Source organism: Mesoplodon mirus (assembly GCF_964341445.2).
Source record: "Mesoplodon mirus genome assembly, chromosome: 10".
Lineage (NCBI taxonomy): Eukaryota > Metazoa > Chordata > Mammalia > Artiodactyla > Ziphiidae > Mesoplodon > Mesoplodon mirus.
Genome location: NC_138986.1, coordinates 53,654,223 through 53,670,592, shown reverse-complemented (window position 1 = coordinate 53,670,592; position 16,370 = coordinate 53,654,223). Strand labels below are relative to the sequence as shown.

At 41.0% G+C, this 16,370-nt stretch overlaps 1 protein-coding gene across 1 annotated transcript in view; it reads left to right on the top strand.

Moving 5' to 3' along the window:
* The window catches only part of LOC309810953 (uncharacterized protein), a 116,423-nt gene that overhangs the window by 74,480 nt on the left and 25,573 nt on the right, over positions 1-16,370 (top strand). The window lies entirely within an intron of this gene.

Genomic DNA, 16,370 nt, shown 5'->3' with positions numbered 1-16,370 from the left:
CCCTTCCTCCCACCCTCCCTATCCCACCCCTCTAGGTAGTCACAAAACACTGAGCTGATCTCCCTGTGCTATGTGGCTGCTTCGTATCTATTTTACATTTCGTAGTGTATATATGTCCATGACACTCTCTCACTTTGTCCCATCTTACCCTTCCCCCTCCCTGTATCCTCAAGTCCATTCTCTAGTAGCTCTGTGTCTTTATTCCCGTCTTGCCCCTAGGTTCTTCATGACCATTTTTTTTTTTTGTTTTTTAGATTCCATATAAATGTGTTAGCATACAGTATTTGTTTTTCTCTTTCTGACTTACTTCACTCTGTATGACACACTCTAGGTCCATCCACCTCACTACAAATAACTCAATTTTGTTTCTTTTTATGGCTGAGTAATATTCCACTGTATATATGTGCCACATCTTCTTTATCCATTCATCTGTCGATGGACACTTAGGTAGCTTCCGTGTCCTGGCTATTGCAAATAGAGCTGCAATGAACATTGTGGTACATGACTCTTTTTGAATTATGGTTTTCTCAGGGTATATGCCCAGTAGTGGGATTGCTGGGTCGTATGGTAGTTAGTTTTTTAAGGAACCTCCATACTGTTCTCCATAGTGGCTGTATCAATTTACATTCTCACCAACAGTGCAAGAGGGTGCCCTTTTCTCCACACCCTCTCCAGCATTTATTGTTTGTAGATTTTTTGATGATGGCCATTCTGACCAGTGTGAGATGATATCTCATTGTAGTTTTGATTTGCATTTCTCTAATGATTAATGATGTTGAGCATTCTTTCATGTGTTTGTTGGCAATCTGTATATCTTCTCTGGAGAAATGTCTATTTAGGTCTTCTGCCCATTTTTGGATTGGGTTGTTTGTTTTTTTGATACTGAGCTGCATGAGCTGCTTGTAAATTTTGGAGATTAATCCTTTATCAGTTGCTTCATTTGCAAATATTTTCTTCCATTCTGAGGGTTGTCTTTTGGTCTTGTTTATGGTTTCCTTTGCTATGCAAAAGCTTTTAAGTTTCATTAGGTCCCATTATTTTTTTTGTTTTTATTTCCATTTCTCTAGGAGGTGGGTCAAAAAGATCTTACTGTGATTTATGTCATAGTGTGTTCTGCCTATGTTTTCCTCTAAGAGTTTGATAGTGTCTGGCCTTACATTTAGGTCTTTAATCCATTTTGAGTTTATTTTTGTGTATGGTGTTAGGGAGTGTTCTAATTTCATTCTTTTACGTGTAGCTGTCCAGTTTTCCCAGCACCACTTATTGAAGAGGCTGTCTTTTCTCCACTGTATATTCTTGCCTCCTTTATCAAAGATAAGGTGACCGTATGTGCGTGGGTTTATCTCTGGGCTTTCTATCCTGTTCCATTGATCTATATTTCTGTTTTTGTGCCAGTACCATACTGTCTTGATTACTGTAGCTTTGTAGTATAGTCTGAAGTCTGGGAGCCTGATTCCTCCAGCTCCATTTTTCTTTTTTTTCTTTTTTTTTTTTTTTGTCGTACCTGGGCCTCTCACTGTTGTGGCCTCTCCCGTTGTGGAGCACAGGCTCCGGATGCACAGGCTCAGCGGCGATGGCTCACGGGCCTAGCCGCTCTGTGGCATGTGGGATCTTCCCAGACCGGGACATGACCCCGCGTCCCCTGCATCGGCAGGCGGACTCTCAACCACTGCGCCACCAGGGAAGCCCTGGGCTCCATTTTTCTTTCTCAAGATTGCTTTGGCTATTCAGGGTCTTATGTGTTTCCATACAAATTGTGCAATTTTTTGTTCTAGTTCTGTTAAAAATGCCAGTGGTAGTTTGATAGGGATTGCATTGAATCTGTAGATTGCTTTGGGTAGTATAGTCATTTTCACAATGTTGATTCTTCTAATCCAAGAACATGGTATATTTCTCCATCTATTTGTATCATCTTTAATTTCTTTCATCAGTGTCTTACAATTTTCTGCATACAGGTCCTTTGTCTCCTTAGGTAGGTTTGTTCCTAGGTATTTTATTCTTTTTGTTGCAATGGTAAATGGGAGTGTTTTCTTAATTTGACTTTCAGATTTTTCATCATTAGTGTATAGGAATGCAAGAGATTTCTGTGCATTAATTTTGTATCCTGCTACTTTACCAAATTCATTGATTATGTTCATTCCTTTCTCATACAAGATGCACAGCCTACTTTTATTTTCTATTTCTTTGTAAAATCTGAGGGAAAATAGTGTATTTTTCCCCAGTACATTTCCATTGTTTGAAGATTTATCAGAAATTTTTTAACTCCATAATTTCTATTTACATTATTTCTTTGCATTTCATGGTATTTTCACCTCCCAAACCCCTAAAGGAAAGCAGCACCAGCAATGACCTCTCAAACTGATTTTCTCAAGTCTTCCTTCTTAGAGCTTAGGCAGGTCTCACATTTCTTCAGGGCAGAGATTACTTGTTTTATTTATCATCTAATCCATAGGTAAACCTAGTGATTCTTTTGCTATGGTAGGATATAGAGAGGAATTTATTTGCAAGGCAAATAAAAAAATACTGAACTTTTGGGCTTCCCTGGTGGCGCAGTGGTTGAGAGTCCGCCTGCCGATGCAGGGGACATGGGTTTGTGCTCTGGTCCGGGAAGATCTCACATGCCGCAGAGCGGCTGGACCCGTGAGTCATGGCCGCTGAGCCTGCGCGTCAGGAGCCTGTGCTCCACAACGGGAGAGGCCACAGCAGTGAGAGGCCCGCGTACCGCAGAAAAACTAACAAACAAACAAAAAACTGAACTTTTATACTCTTAAGACAGGACGTTGGAAGAAACTTATTCTTCAAAAATATATATCTTTTCTGAAGACTCAGCTATTCCTGAAGTGAACATAAATTATAATTTTTACTTTAAAAGTAGAGTGAAGATAAAAAAAAATTACTAAAGTCTTGTATAGACATTCTGCTACTGCCAATTACATTACTTTAGTCGTATGATAGTAACCATGACATCATCGGTATAATCTAATATTCCTTTGCATTTGGGATTATGTTTTGACAGTGACCTTTATCTGCATTTTTGAAAAGATAGATAAAAAATTGCTGCTTTTTCCCCCACAAGCATTTGAAGGTGATTACTGGTATATTTCAACACATATTGGTATATATGTTGTCATTGAAGTAGATGGTGAAATTAGAAAACTAACTTTCATGTGCTCCCAAACAGTATATCTGTGTTTCACATGGCTGGGATTCTTAATTTTCTCTGCTCTTTCTCTTTCCCTGGTTCTCCAACTTTCCTCTTAAATGTCAGTGTTCCCAGGGTTCCATCTTTGGTCCTTTTTCTTCTCATGTTATACACTCTGCTGTGCCTACAATCATCACCACCACCCACACTCCTCAACTCCCACATTTCCATCTCCATCTCACTTCTAGGCCTCCCTTTCTCTATCTCCAACTGCTGGCTAGCCCTGGAAGATGTTTCCCCTTGGATCTCAGTATCTAGGAATGGGTGGTTCTCAGAAGCCACCGACTTGCTTTTAACTTAGGGTCTCAATGAAACGTGTGCTTGATTGTGTTTCTCTCTGTTTTGCCACTAGGAAGCTCAGGGCAGATTTGGTGGCCTATCCGTAGGTGTTGTTTAGGGTCTGCCTTTTACTTTTTGTGTATTAACCTCACCTCTGTCTTAATTCTCTTCACCTCAATTTTTCACCTAGTTGTTTTTATCCTGTTATAATGTATGTATTTATATAGCCTTGGTTTGGAATAGTCAAGGTAAAGTAATATGATGTGATTATATAAATACATCCTTTCTGAATATCTCCACCTTGATGGTCCATGTGGGTATAACAATGTCAACATGTTAGAAATATATCCTCCTCCTAACATCCTCTGTCATGAACTAATCCAACTAGTTTCCCAAACTAGTAGTAATCCCAACTTAATCTTTGACTCTTCTTTCTCTCTTTCCCATCATCACCTCCAATTAGTCACCAAAGTCTCCAAATTTATCAAGAGATTTCCTCTTCATCCCCACAGTCACTGTCTGACTGGACTATTGCAACGGTTTCTTGCCATTCCAGTTTGTTCTGTGTTCTGCTTCCAGAACAACCTTCTTAAAATATATATCAGATCCTATTAGCGCCCTATTTAAAACCCTTCACTGTCTCCCCATGGCCCATAAGGTAAACTCCAAACCACTTTGTATGATGAACAAGGCTCTTCATGATTTGAACAGTGAACTCTTTCCTCTCCATAGTGGGAGCTTATTCTCCTTTCTAGGGGTCCACCACTCTCTGTGTCACTGTTTGATCCAGGTTGGATTCCCCTGGAAGCAGACCCTGAGACACACAGAATTGGAGTGCAGGAGTTTGATCAGGCCATGGTCTTGGGATTACCAAGCTAAGAAGGGAGAAAAGCAGAAAGGGGCTGAGAGAGAAGTCGGGCTGTGACAAGTGATATGCTGGAGCCAGCTTGCGTGGAAATCTGCAGATGCTGTAAATCAGGGCTTTCCCTCCTCTCCCAGAGAACCCTCTTACCAGCTCACCTCTGGTTGCAGTGCAATCGCAAACAAGGCCTCGACTGAACCCACAAAGTGTTTGAAAGCTGGGAAGGCCCTTCAGGGTTGTCCTAAACTTGAGGTGAGGGAGCTGGGCATCTGTACCCCTCTGTTATCAGTCACTGGATGTGGACTTTCTCTGGAAGGGGACATGACCTTAGGCAGTTCCGAAAGAGGGCTGACAGCTGAAGGCTGTCTGTAGGCACCTCCCCGGCAGCTGGGGCAGCAAGTCCTTCAAGAGAAGCTTGCCACAAGTTCCCTATGGCCTCCGCATTTGCGGCTCTCTGAGCACCGCTGGCTCTGCTGGGTGGGGAGGCAAGTGGCAGAGTGAGGCTCACGTTTAAGATTGCCCTTTGGGGCTTCCCTGGTGGCGCAGTGGTTGAGAGTCCGCCTGCCAATGCAGGGGACACGGGTTCGTGCCCCGGTCTGGGAAGATCCCACATGCCGCGGAGCAGCTGGGCCCGTGAGCCATGGCCGCTGAGCCTGCACGTCCGGAGCCTGTGCTCTGCAACGGGAGAGGCCACAGCAGTGAGAAGCCCACGTACACCCCCCACCAAAAAAAAAAGATTGGCCTTTGGCTCTCATAGCCTGGCAGCTGTAACAGGTAAAGGAGTCTTTTGACAAAATCGATGGAGCCCCTGGTTTTCTCTCCAACCCTTGAATTAGGAATTTAAGAATTATGGATTGTCTCCTTCCTTTATTAAGCTATCCACCCCCGCAAAGTCCTTTAGTTCATCATCTTCTTCATGTTCTTTTACGGCAGTGGTTCTCAGCTGGGGACAGTTTTGCCATCCAAAATTATACCACAAAGTTGGTCCGGTGAGGACACTGCCACTGGCACCCTGACCATTGACTTGTACACCTTGTGCCTTGGACAGGATGCTCCATCCCCGGTGCTGAGTAGCTGCAGCCCCTTAGCACTGGGTGCTGCTGACACTGCTGCTGCTGCTCAAGAAAATCTCCTTGCTGTTCCTGCTCCTCTCTGTCCCCTGTTTCAAGGTCTGGAGCCGGTATATCGAACCTTTGAAGCCTGAGATGTTAACTGCAAATGATGCTGTGACAGTGAATATCTGGCAGTTTCAGCTTGGATGGTGGGAGGTGGCCTTTACCTGTGGCCAAAACTCACCAGGAGGGCAATTTCCCAGACAAAGAAAGTGTTTAGATGCTGGAGAGCAATATACCTACTTTTAGGTGAAAAAGGTGTTAATTCCTCCTGACATCTGCATATATTTCAGGCCATTTTATCATAAACATCTCCAACAGCAAACGCTTGGATGTGTATAGCTGTATTTTTCCAGTGCATCACCTCAGGTTAATTTGTAGGTTTCTGACGCTGCCATAACTGCTCTTTACTTGACTACACACACACACACACACACACACACACTCATACCTTGGTATGATAGCCTGGTTATTATAATTACTCTCTCAGTATAAAAATAGGTATATGTCCCTTGAAGATCTTACCTTTGTTACTCAAATTCATTTCAACCTGTGTTAGCAGTGCCAGAATAAACAATGCTGGAAACAGTTTCCTAATGAAGTAAAGCTAGACGGCGTGACTTTTCATTTCTGTCTTTGATTAATTGTGTGCTCATCTCCTCTTTTATGAAAGATAAATCCACAGGTAAAGCTGTATCAAGGCAGAAAAACAAAGTCTCTTTTTTAAGAATTCTTAGTTCTAGTGTGACATTTTTTTTTTCTTACTGTCATTTGATGGATCTTTTCGTTCACCTTTTCTGACAACATCCAAGATGAAAAGTTCTGTGCTTCATAGATGAGCTGATGATCCCCTGACAGGGCTCTGCAAAAGTTTCTGGTTAGCCTGTCGCATAAAATACCAGTATTGTCTGGAAGACTCAGAAATTGCCAGTGCAGTAGGGCAATTTTTTAAAGTAAATTTAATGAGACATTCTAAAGGAAGGATCCAGAGGCAGGTCCATTTTGACTTTCACATAAAGACTAGGGGCAGCCAATTTGCCTGTCACTGTTGGAGATGTTTGAGGATGTTGGTAAGAGCCCATTTTACAAGTTAGCGTACCCAAACATAGGATTGCTTTTTCATTGCTGCTTAAGGTGTCTCTCCATACTGTCGTCTATCATCATTCCAGGTTTATAGATGGAGAAACTGACTAGGAAAAGCAGACCACAGACTCAGAATTAAAAGTCAAATATGAAAACAAATGATCAAATAAAAACCCAAGGCTTTTCCAGTGCAGGCAGGAAGGAGGGGAATCCTTCCCTGTCAGAGGTGGGCTGTCACAGTCCCCAGTTTCTTAACTCATCAGAATGGTACACTTTGTTTGTCTCTCTTTTTTTTTTAAATAAACTTTTAATTTTAGAATAGTTTTAAATTTACAGAAAAATTGGAAAGACAGTACAGAGAGTTCCTATTGGCCCCACGCCTCGTTTCCCCTGTTATTAACATCTTATATTACTATGGTACATTTGTCACAGTTAATGAGCCAATACTGATATATTATTATTAACTAAAGTCCATATAGTTTATTCAGATTTCCTTAGTTTTTTAAAAAATATAATTGATGTATACGATTATATTAGTTTCAGGCATACAACATAATGATTTGATATTTGATATACTGCAAAACAATCACAATAAGTTTAGTTAACATCCATCACCATACATTTTTTTCTTGTGGCGAGGACATTTAAGATCTACTTTTTAGCAGCTGTCAAATATACAGTACAGTATTATTCACTGTAGTCACAATGCTGTACACTACATCCCCATGACTTATTATTTTATAACCAGATGGTTGTGCCTTTCGACCACCTTCACCCATTTCACCATTCCCCCCCGCTGCCCCTTGCAACCACCAATCTGTCCTCTGTATCTATGAACTTGTTTGTTTTTTCCAGATTCCACAAAGGGAGATCATTTGGTATTTGTCTCTGTCTATTTCACTTAGCATAATGCCCTCAAGATCCATCCATATTGTCACAAATGGTAGGATTTCCTTCTTTTTTAATGGCTGAATAATATTCCATTGTGTGTGTGTATTATATTTTCTTTATCCATTCATCCATCAGTTGACACTTAGGGTGTTTCCATGTCTTGGCTATTTTAAATACTGCTGCAGTGAATATGGGGGCATGTATATCTTTTCCAGTTAGTATTTTCATTTTCTTCAAATAAATATGCAAAAGTGGAATTTCTGGATCATATAGTAGTTCTGTTTTGAATTTTTAGCTTGATTTAGTCCTACTGGTTTATTTTTGCTTTTGTTATCTTTGCTTTTGGTTTCAAATCCAAAAAAAATCATTGCCAAGACTGATGTCAAGTAGCTTACTGCCTATATTTTCTGGTTTCAGGTCTTAATTTTTGTGTACAGTGTAAGACAGTGGTCCAGTTTCATTCTTTCGTGTGTGCCTGTCCAGTTTTCCAACACCATTGTGTATTCTTGGCTCCTTTGTCATAAATTAATTGACCATGGATGCATGAGTTTATTTCTGGGCTTTTTATTCTGTTCTACTCATCTATGTGTCTGTTTTTTAATGCTAATACTGTAATGTTTTGATTACTATAGCATTGTAATATAGTTTGAAATCAGGGAGTATGATGCCTCCAGCTTTGTTTTTCTTTCTCAAGATTGCTTTGACTATTTAGAGTCTTTTGTGGTTCATTACAAATTTTAGGATTGTTTATATTTCTGTGAAAAATGCCATTGGAATTTTGACAGGAATTGCATTGAATCTGTAGATTGCTTTGGGTAGTATGGACATTTTGACAACTTAATTCTTCCAGTTATGCTTTTTGTATTATGTATGAAACAAATCATCACACTCTAATTCATGTACATTGTCTCCCATGAAGAAATGTAAAGCAGGGTCAGGGGATAGAGTGACAGGGGCCATTCTAGATAGGGTGATCAGGAATGGGCTCTCTGAGGAAGTGAAGTGAGACCTCTATGAAGATCTGGGAGAGAAAATACCAAGCAGAGGGAAGAGAGGGCAGAGGCAGTTTATTTCTGAATGTAGCATATGTGATTCTTAGCAACTATGGTCCAGTCAGGTTTGGATTATGGATTCTCCAAATAATTGAACATAACACATAATCAGACTATAGCCACACGTGCCCACGCACACGCGCACGCACACACACGTGCATGCAGGCACACTCTTCTGTCAAGATGCCAACAAGTAACATGAATTAGCTAAATGGTTCTCAAACTCTAATGTAAGTGAGAGTCACCTGGGGATCCAGGTAAAAATGAAAAGTGAACACTGCAGGACGGCTGGCAGGCTGCCAGGCATTCAGTTAGCTCTCACTTTTCGTTGTAGTCATCAGGCTTCAAATTTCTCTGAGCTTAGTTTTAACTTCTTCAGTAATGGATAGTTTGCTGCTGTGGATCCAGGGAGCAGAGGGTTATCACAAAGGGTCACTTCCAGCTGGAAAGAGCAGATGAAGTCATTGGAACAATTTTTCCACTGAAGAAAACTACAAATTCTGGATGAAATTTTTAAAAAATGTTAAAGCATCACAGAGATAAATGATGGTAAGGATTTACTAGGCCAGATTTTTGGAGAGAAAAGTGGAGCCTCTTCAACTCTCAGTCTTCTGTCCTCAGTCTGGAAGAAACCACTAAAAAATGATCTTATGACAGCAGCAAGATGGTGGGAAGGAGTATCAAAAATTTGAGTCTAGTACCTACCAGCATTAGAAGCTGCTGACCCCCTCCCCCAGGCCCCGGCTTGGGACTGCAAAGGGCTACACCATGGAAGTGCAGCTATACATGGCAGTCCATGGACTACTAGCAGCCTCGGGGGCTGGCAGAAGTGCTTTCTAGAGGAAGAAAACATCACTGTAGGTCCAAAGTAGTTCTGTAACTTTTTTTTTTTTTTTTTTTTTTTTTTTTTGCGGTACGCAGGCCTCTCACTCTTGTGGCCTCTCCTGTCGTGGAGCACAGGCTCTGGACGCGCAGGCTCAGCGGCCATGGCTCATGGGCCCAGCCGCTCCGCGGCACATGGGATCTTCCCGGACCAGGGCATGAACCCGTGTCCCCTGCATCAGCAGGCGGACTCTCAACCACTGCGCCACCAGGGAAGCCCTGTAACTATTTTTTTTAACACAATGCCCTGCAAGACACAAAACAAAAAAAACAAAATCATGGTCAATCCAACCATCTGGACATTTTTATACTGATGATACTTGGGTGCATCTAATCAGAATTCAGCAGCTGACTGTTAATAGAGTAGAAACTACTAAGATTACTACATTGTATTACAAGTCAAAACAGGAACTGGTCAAACAAATAAATTTTGTCCAATGGATAGTAACTTGGCAATGAAAAAGAACTTTTTCATGCAAAAACATGGATGACTCTCAGAAAGATTAAGCTGAGCAAGAGAAGGCAGTCAGGTTCTGTACCTATGTATGGTGCCATTTATACGAAATTCTAGATAATGCAAAAATAATCTATAGTGGCAGAAATCAGATTACTGGTTACCTGGAGCCAGGGGGAAGGGGGGACTAAATGCAAAAGGGTATGAGGAATATTTTGGGGTGATGGAAATGTTTTATATCTTGATTGTGGTGATTGTCACATGAGTGTATGTGTTTGTCAAACTCATCTAATTTTACACTTAAAATGGATGCATTTTATTTTATGTAAATTATACCTTAACAAAGTTGATTTGGAAAAGATATTAAGTCCATCTCCCCTAAAACTTTTATTCTATGTACTTTTCTCATCTAAACAATTCCAAGACTCATTTAATATAACGATGATTATTGCATTATTTGTTAAAAATGTGCTCTTATTTACTATGTATGGTAGTACGCCCAATAATGATAATAATATTATTAGCCTTATTTTATTAAACTGCTCCTCATGTTATTTAGTAAATGTCTTCTTTAGGATCTGCCTGATATGAGCATCCACACCTAAACATATGCTCCTGAAAGCCTTCCAACAAAACTTTCTCATTGGTTTATTCTCATTGCTAAGAAACAATAGAGAGATGTGATAAGTTTCATAATTTTAATACACTATGAAATATACAAATGTATATTTAAATGTGCATTAAAGGAGTCGGGCAGATTGGTGAATGCTGATTTCCATTCAGCATTGGTTGGTTATTATTACAAATGATAACTTATTGAACATAAGTTCTTTTTCTTATTACAGCTAGGATTAGAATTACATTAACAAAATAGGACTAATAAGGGGAAAAATGGATAGAAAAAGCCCAAATTAAAGTGTTTATATTATGAATCTCATAGTAAGAAATAAAGTATGAAACAAACTTGGCATTTCTGAGAAGTCTTAGAAATCACAATCCACACTAGCTGATTCTCTTGCTCCTGTTAACAAGCCAGTCACTTTCTGCACTCAGATTGAGAAAGTCATTATTTTTCTTTGTGGGGTGTAATTCTGCTGATGCTGGTGCTCTTGTTATAGTGGTCCTGTAACTCAGTTGGCTAGGATGGATTTGTAGACTCTGGGTCTTTACTGATAACCTTTACTGACCTTGTAAGATTCACAGATCCTTATTATGGCAGAAGTCCAAAGTGCTTCATGAATCAAAATGTTTTGGCACAAACATGTGATTCTGAGTACACTAGACTGAAAAGAGCTTGCTATGCAATGAGAGACCACGCTACTTAAACCAACAATTTTCCTTGAAAAGCCCAGTGTTAAATACGCACATGAATGTTTGTTCTCCAGCAGGGCACATCTAGCTCCCTACTCCTGCATCCTTTGTACTCCAAGGAAATTAAGGCATGTCTTGAATTCTGATAATGCCTGAGTCAACACAAAAAACACTAAATCTTATACATATCTGTGTTGACATAGATTGAGATCCTTTCCAGCTCTCATAGCAAAATTGAACCCCTGCATAAGAGAATTGTATGCAATAAGATGTAATCTCTTAAATCTTTTACCGAGGGTTTCTTAGCATTAATTCAGGAGAATTATGTTTGGGGAATGTGAATATGTTAGTGAAGAAAATAATGTTATAAAACCCAGAGAAGCAGCTTTTTATCGGCATTCATAATACCAAATCCTTATTTCTTGGAAGACCAAAGCTAATGATGACATTCCCTATAGTAACTTCATCAGTTAGTTCATAAATTTCCTTGAGTGTCCACCCATGGTATTGCAAAGCCTGTTGTATATACTCTGGAGCACTAGGAGAGGACACACTGGAGGAGGTTGTTTGTCCTCAGGTTATGTAAATTTTAATTAGTATTAAATGAGAAACATAAAAGAACATAATGTGTGTGTATACACACATATCTACATCATCTATCTATCTATCTTCATCATCATCTATCTTCTGCAGCTAAATACAGAGAGTAACTAGGGGTGGTGGTTGTGTTTGGGGCAACGGGGAAGTAAGTGGATTAGAAAATGCAATTAACACAATTTAAAAAAAAATCTCAGGCTTCCCTGGTGGTGCAGTGGTTAAGAATCCACCTGCCAGTGCAGGGGACACGGCTTCGATCCCTGGTCCGGGAAGATCCCACATGCCGCGGAGCAACTAAGCCCGTGCGCCACAACTGCTGAGCCCACATGCTCTAGGGCCTCCGTGCCACAGCTACCGAGCCCGCATGCCTAGAGCCGGTGCTCTGCAACAAGAGAAGCCACCACAATGAGAAGCCCGTGCACCACAACGAAGAGTAGCCCCTGCTCGTCGCAACTAGAGAAAGCCTGTGTGCAGCAACAAAAACCAAACACAGCCAAAAAAAAAAAAAAAAAAAAAATCTCTGCTAGTACTGCCATAGTCATCTACTTCTTCCTTTTTAAATAAGGGGCTTAATTTGATCATGTGTTAGACATTGAATAGGCACAGGTAACTCCTCCTGCAACAGGAATATGGAAAGAACTTGTTGTATGTGAGTCCCAAAGGGCTCACTTGGATCTTCAGTATTCCCCACCAAACTTTTTTTTTTTTTTTTTTTCTTATGGTATGCGGGCCTCTCACCGTTGTGGCCTCTCCCGCTGTGGAGCACAGGCTCCGGACACGCAGGCTCAGCGGCCATGGCCCACGGGCCCAGCCACTCCACGGCACGTGGGATCCTCCTGGACCGGGGCACGAACCCACGTCCCCTGCATCGGCAGGCGGACTCTCAACCACTGCGCCACTAGGGAAACCCCCCACCAAACTTTTAATTTTAGAGGAACCATAGTCTGAAGTTGACATAAGCAAAAGAATTTAGGATATCTTTTAGTGTACTTGTTTGTTTTTGCCAAGGCCCGTTACCAGTCAGGGTCTGAGGACCAAGCTGATATCCCAAGGAGGGCCCTCTGGCACTTGGTATTCACTGTCTGTCTTCATAGGGCCATCTTACAGGAGACTTGTAACGCTTCTCTGCCTCCTAGTCTTCATCAGGAATATCCCAGGACATCTGTACATGTTTCCATAATCTTGAACCTTGACAAAATAGGACTGAGGTCTCAATCTTTTCCCTCCAGAAGACTTATTATCTCCTATGAAAATAACCACCTCTTTTAAAAAAACTTCAGGCCCACGGAAAAGAATATAAAAAAGAATGTATATATGTGATAACTTGAGTATATGTGTGTATAACTTTGCTTTACAGCAGAAATTAACACAGCACTGTAAATCAACTACACTTCAATTAAAAAAAACAAAAAAACTTCAAGCCTCATGTAATAATAGCAGTGGAGAGGTATATTACATGAAGATACCTGCATACTCACCAGACCCTTACCAAACCAGAGACATGTTAAATCTGCTCATCTAGATCCCCTCCACCTCGCTCAAACAGGGAGTATAACTCAGGGAAGTTGAGGATCAAAATTTAAAGCTGCCTGCTACGTTTCACCTGAAAAAAAAAATTAAGTAAGATATGCACTCGAGTGCATATATATTCTCATTTACCATTAAAATACTCTTTAAAAATTTGTTTACTGTCTCAAATATGTACGTAAAATTGACAGCTTAGGAAAGGCCCTATGATTACTCTGTGGTTTTGCCTAAATCCTCATCCATTGTCAATGTGAGTATAAATACTTAAGTTTGAAAAACATGGAAGTGATCATTGACTTGCAAAAAGTACAAAGCAAGTGCTTTAGAAACTCATGGGAGGAAAAAATAATTTCTGTTTGGAGAATATTCAAGGCAAACTTGATGGAAAAGTTTTCTCTTTTTTTTGGCTGCGTTGGGTCTTTGTTGCTGCGTGCAGGCTTTCTCTAGTTGCAATGAGCAGGAGCTACTCTTCATTGCAGTGCGTGGGCTTCTCATTGTGGTGGCTTCTCTTGTTGCAGGGAACCAGCTCTAGGCGCGTGGGCTTCAGTAGTTGCAGCACACAGGCTCAGTAGCTGTGGCACTGAGGCCCTAGAGCGTGCGGGCTCAGTAGTTGTGGCTCGCGGGCTCTAGAGCGCAGGCTCAGTAGTTGTGGCGCACAGGCTTTGTTGCTCTGCAGCATGTGGGATCTTCCTGGGCCAGGGATCGAACCTGTGTCCCCTGTATTGGCAGACGGATTCTCAACCATTGCGCCACCAGGGAAGTCCAATGGAGGAGTTATTTTCCATCACGGCATCAATGGCATAGACTTGAGCCAGCCACGCACACATATGTTTGATCTGTGTAATGCTTCTCCCTTCCCAATCCTTCTGCATACGTTTCAAGATGGCAGTTTGAGTTTTCAAAGAAGGTCAAGGGATGGATATGAAGAAGGGTGAGTTGTTGAAAAAGAGCAAGTTGTATTTGTAGAATCGGAGACTGTTTGGGCTGAATTATGTCAGGTTTATGACGTCAGGTTAAAGGAGGGGTGACTCTCAGATGTCAAGGGCACAGATGATAGAAACTCTCCTATCACACGAGTCTTTATGAGAAGAAAGACCCTTTCTCCCACCACAGAAATCAGAATGCAGACTTTCTTTCTGCTTGCTTTCATAACGAGAATACAATATCTACTTATCTCTCTTGTGATATTGTCAGCAATTGATAGGTATAAAATAATGGGTCCATTATTTTATAAGAGATTGTGAAATGGTGATATTCTAGTTCTATAATTTCTTCATCATGTTTTAATTTACATAATGCCAATTTTTTTGCTTCTTCTTCCATTTGGTTACCCTATGAATTAACTTTGCTCCTTGGAAGCCAAAGCTTGAGGCAAAGTTTGCATGCTAGAGTTTTATTGGGAGATGCGATTCCAGGACAGCACAATTGAAGGAGAAAGGGAAGTGAGGCAGGAAAAACAACTGCAAAGTGGCATGTTCTAGAGCTGGCATAGCCTCACAAAAATACACAACTGGTTGTTTGATCACATAGGACGTCTGCCAGAGAGCAGTGTGAAGCACTACATCTTGGAACAGTCCATAAGGGAGAAAGGGAGGCAAACCTATCTGCTGATGGTTTCCCGTATCCTGTCTCTCGCTGGTCAGAGTTCAAAGTTCACTTCAAGGGGCGTTAACTCCTCTAACCTTCCAGGTTGACCTATCAGACTGCCCAGGGCAGTGTTTGGGGAAGCCAGATGCCATACACGAATGTTTAACACAGTATCTGGGTCCAGAAGCAGTGGGGTCCCCTCCAGCTGGACCTGGGCCTCAGAGCTGCTGCTGCCTCCACAGCAGCAGGCATGACAGCTGCCGTGCTCAGAGCCCAGCTCTTCTCTCAGGGGAGGCTGAGACAGTTAGCAGTGCTGGGAGAGCGTGCAACAGTGGTAGTAGTGGGGATGTCCACCGAAGAAGTGGCCAACTCTCGGGGCAGGTGGGCTGTGCAAATACGGGGAGGTTCATGGACTCAGTTTTGTATGCTCTGAGGCCTACTTCATACAAACAAGGCAGGATAAATGCTTGAATTTTTCCTTTTCAAATCATTTTCCAGAGTAGTGACTTGGTTCCATAGATCCTCCAAGGGTGATCAGTGAGGATTGTACATTTTGTTTTGTTTTTTAGGAGCGTGGGCATATTATTACAAATCCACGGATTTTTAAAAAACTGAGTTGATTTACTTCAATCCGTTGAAATTTGTATTTCACATACATGCATATCTTATAAACGTCCAAACTGTCCCTTCTTTGGCCAGTGGAAGCCCTTTCAGATTGCTTCCTGACTTCTACTGACATAGAAGAAGTCTTTGAGAGTTTCTTCGCTTTCTGGTGTGACCAGGTATCTTGTACATTTCCTGCCTCAGACCTGGAATCAGCCATGTCTGCAAGGAGCTCTGGTTCATATTTGTGGGAATAATATTCAGAGCCACACTCTGACACTAAGGATAAAGTAGCAGAATATTGAAGGTAAATATAAGTGTTAGGAAAATTTTATTAAGTAAAAAGCATCAAAAAATAGAAAAATTAGATTCTCAACAGGAAAACTAAATTTTTGACAAATGCAAGTAATGGAAATGTATATATATTTCAAATCTAGAGGAAAACCCAAATTTTACTTCAGTGACTTGGCAGACTCCTATTTAAAGACTCACTAAGGAAAACCTTTCATTCAGTTAATCAAACAAACATTATTTGGGTACTGTCTGTTGCAAATTTTTAGGCCCTCTGAATGCTCATAGGTTTTTAAAAAGTGTACCTTGTCCTGAGAATGGAAGCTTGAAACTAGCCAGGGACCTGTGTATGTACATTTTACAAAGGAAGCTCTCTTAAATATAATGGTTAAGTATAAATGGGGCCAGGGAGAATGGGGTGGGGGGAGCAGAGAGAATTAATTTATTTAGCAAACAGCCATTTACGTTCTATGTGCTAAGCTCTGCCATTGAGAACTCAAAGGTGAATTTAAATATAAGATTTATCCCTTTAGGTATTTCCAGATAATTTGAAACTAAAAGAAGAAAATAACTAATTAAAATACCATGTTCTAACTAGTAACTGAGCTACTAACTTCCATAGACTGAGAGGGAGAGA